A 3,418-nucleotide genomic window follows, 5' to 3' on the forward strand; every position below is an offset into this window, starting at 1 on the left:
TTGCTAAAATAAACATTGACTTTTTTCGCGAGTTATCGTTATTGTGTTCGCTCTCAGATAACTACCACTAAGAACTGGTAGAGCTTCGCGCATGTTACCGAATGGAAGTGGAAAATAACATAATCATCAGGCTCTAATCTTCCTGGAATCTGCGGAAAAAGACAATGGTTTTGTTTGCGACTTTTGTTTTTATGAAACAACAATGTCGATTTACTAATCGTCCTACACTTCTGCCTCTGGAATCTTATCCATTTCTTCCAATGAATTTCCGTACAAAAATCTGAAAGACCTGTACCCTCGTCCCGTACCTTTCGAAAATTGAACTGAAAATGAAGGAACTCGATGCTCTTCAAGAGGTTAGAAGAGTTCAAGACAAAATTTTCAAAACGACTTATCTGCTTTTATAAACAAAGATTCAAACGACGATTTGACGAATCTGATTGCTCACCCACGCAAACCAACAGCATAAACAGGTAGCGAAAACCTTCACCTACCCATTGGTGGTGTTGGTTTGCGTGGGAGAGCTATCAGATTCGTCAAATCGTCGTTTGAATCTTTGTTTACAAAAGCAGATAAGTCGTTTTGAAAATTTTGTCTTGAGTTGTGAATTTCAATTCCCCCAAAAACTATAGAGCGGCGAATTTTTGAATCGATATTTGCAATCGGGTTTATGTATATCATTAAACACTGAGGTAAAATACATGAACGATGGAAACGGAAATAGTTACCAGCTGGGATTAACCGCAGTATGTATGTGTAAGGCTATTTTCTGAATGAAATCAGCACCAGCAGCTGCACGGAACCGCGAAACAACTCACTTGACGGTTCCTTTCACTCAAATCCGACCTTGCGTGAAAGAAGCCAAAAATAAGTAAAATGTGAAAAAATCCGGTGAGTACTTTGCCTTTACTCCCGTGTTGAATTTTCACCCACTATGAAGTTTCACCAACTCAAATTTATGTTATTTTCACTCACTCGAGACTATGGTGAATACAACTCAAATTTGGCTTCTTCCACGGAACAGCACACGTTGGGTCGATGCAGCTCTCTTTGTTTATAATAACATTCATGAGAGGGAGTGAGAAAACTACCTATTATTGAGTTAAAAATTTGAGCTTCGTACTCAAAGTTGAGTTCACTGGTAGAAAAAACATTTTGATTTCCATAAGCTTTGCCTTATGAAACCCTATAAATTCATTTTATTTTTTATTCATAAGGTACCGTTGAAAGCCATAAGTCTGCCTTATGAAATGCATAGTTTTTTCTTGCGTAAAATAATCATAAGGCATTCTTATGAATAGGCCTTGTTCATTTCAGCGTTCATCCTGACAGTTGTCAAAAAGCGCGTTTATGTTTTCCATGCAGATGGAAACTTTTTGTTATTTTAGCCAGACAGATACTTTCACCCACCATCATCGTAAGTATTGATGTTTTGATCAAAACCACCATGAACGTATAGAATTAACTTTCTTTTCTTATATTATAGCAAAAGAACGATTAACTGCTCAAGGCAGATCAGAACTCAGAGGCAATCAAATCTGGAAGGATTAAACCGCATGAAAGTCCCCGCAACAACGGAAGCATTATGCAGTTTCAGCATCTATCCGCGGTGCACCTTTAGTGTTGGATGCTCTCTCCACTGCGACAAGTATGCTACACGGTTCACAGTCCCAATAATGGCCAACGTCTCGACCATCGAATTTTCTCTAAAACAACACTGAAAATAAGGATTCCATGATCTTGATATACTCTGTTTGGCAGCTGAGCTGATGCTACATCCGAACAGAGGATGTAGAAAAATAACTTCAAGGATGATCAGTACTAATTCGAAGTGGCGATAAACGGAAATCGTAGGAGATGCAAAGCCTGTAAGGGTAAGTACTACTGGGGAATGGAATCCAACAGAAACCGGTTGGATAGGGTTTGGAATTGAAAGTGCTTACAATTGTTGTGTATCTTGTTTTCGCTTTTTAGGTACTATCTACGATGGAGACGATGAGCATCACAAGTACATTCCGTTTGAGCAGCGTTTCTTCGACGGACATGAACGAAACGGAAATCGAACTCCTACTTATTTCTGTCGGGAATATGCAGGGAAAGAGGACGATAACAGCTGGTCTTGGTAAAAGCACTATGGAAAGTCCAACTTGCAGGTAATTTTGTTGTTTAGCTGAATCTTTTTGTAGTAACGATGTTATTTCCATGTCATAAGACGAGTTTGTACTATCCCATTTAATTCCACCACTTGATTGTACCTTGACAGATACGTATTTCGACCTCAACAGAAAGGTCGTCTTCAGTGTCTCGTACTTGACTCGACTTACGAAATACGTATCTGTCAAGGTACAATCAAGTGCTGGAATTAAATGGGATAGTACAAACTATATAGATAGTGTCTATAGTACAAACACAGAGAACAGACATGGATCCTCGAACAAAATTTCGGTAAAAACGTGTGTAAAGATTTAAATCGCACCTCAGCGCCGCCAACGCAGGCTGCCCGACATAAAAACTCATTTCTACTAAGTGATGGCGTTGGCATACACTACATAAACAATGTAGTGCTGCCACCTAGGAGCGAGCCTAGGAGCGATTCGTAATGAACACTAGCGCTAAAAAGTAAAACACGGCAAATTTATTCATCAGCACACTAGCACCGCGCAACGGGGGCATAACGACATACTTCAAAATGACCAGTACAAACTTTTACACAAGCACGCGAATGAAGATGAACGTCTGTTCTCTGTGGTACAAACTCATCTTATGACAAGTGAAGACATTCCACTAAAAAGCTCAAGATAATTTTCTTAACAAGATGTTTTTTTTTCTCTCAGGATTTGTTCCCAGCGTCGATGCTGAGCAGCATGTAAGCCAGAGTCGTTAGATGACTGCCGGCACGAGATTAGCGAGAAACGGTTGGATGGGAGTTAATTTTCTGGTCCTTCTGGAAGCGGCATTGATTCGGCGTGGTGGCGTATTGCAACTCCTGCTAGGAAGAGGCAGCAAAAGCCCACGGCAAAGTCATTTATGGTGGTGATATGCGGTCCTGTTTCTCTGACAAGAGCGACTGGACCATAGCCGATTTAATCGGTGGCGTTCAAGCTCCTCTCGGCGGCCAACATCACACGATGCAAAATTCCGGTGGTGCCTTCGGGTATTGTTGTGCCGAGTAACCGAGGGGGCCCTTCATTGGCCTAGCCAGTTAGGGCATTGAACGCCGGCAGTCGAAGCAGGGCCGTCAGGTAAGATTTGTATAATCAATTATTTGGTTGTTTTTGCAGGTCTGATCGCCTTGATGTGATGATAGAGTATACTCTATAGAGGTGGCATAACATATGGTTAAAAAATCAGGTTGAAATACCGTACACGTCCGTTTCAAATCACTCAGAGACTGTGAAATTTTATTGCCGTCTCGTTT

The 3,418-nt window shown here is 40.9% G+C and overlaps 1 long non-coding RNA gene across 1 annotated transcript; it reads left to right on the plus strand.

Annotated features, from left to right (window-relative positions):
* The first annotated feature begins 576 nt into the window (after positions 1-576).
* Positions 577-2,148, plus strand: LOC134211622 (uncharacterized). The gene is made up of 3 exons (XR_009979057.1): positions 577-1,417; positions 1,487-1,874; positions 1,975-2,148. It is a non-coding gene; the product is annotated as an uncharacterized LOC134211622 (long non-coding RNA).
* The last annotated feature ends 1,270 nt before the right edge of the window (positions 2,149-3,418 follow it).

This window comes from Armigeres subalbatus, chromosome 1 (assembly GCF_024139115.2).
Source record: "Armigeres subalbatus isolate Guangzhou_Male chromosome 1, GZ_Asu_2, whole genome shotgun sequence".
In the NCBI taxonomy this organism is placed as follows: domain Eukaryota; kingdom Metazoa; phylum Arthropoda; class Insecta; order Diptera; family Culicidae; genus Armigeres; species Armigeres subalbatus.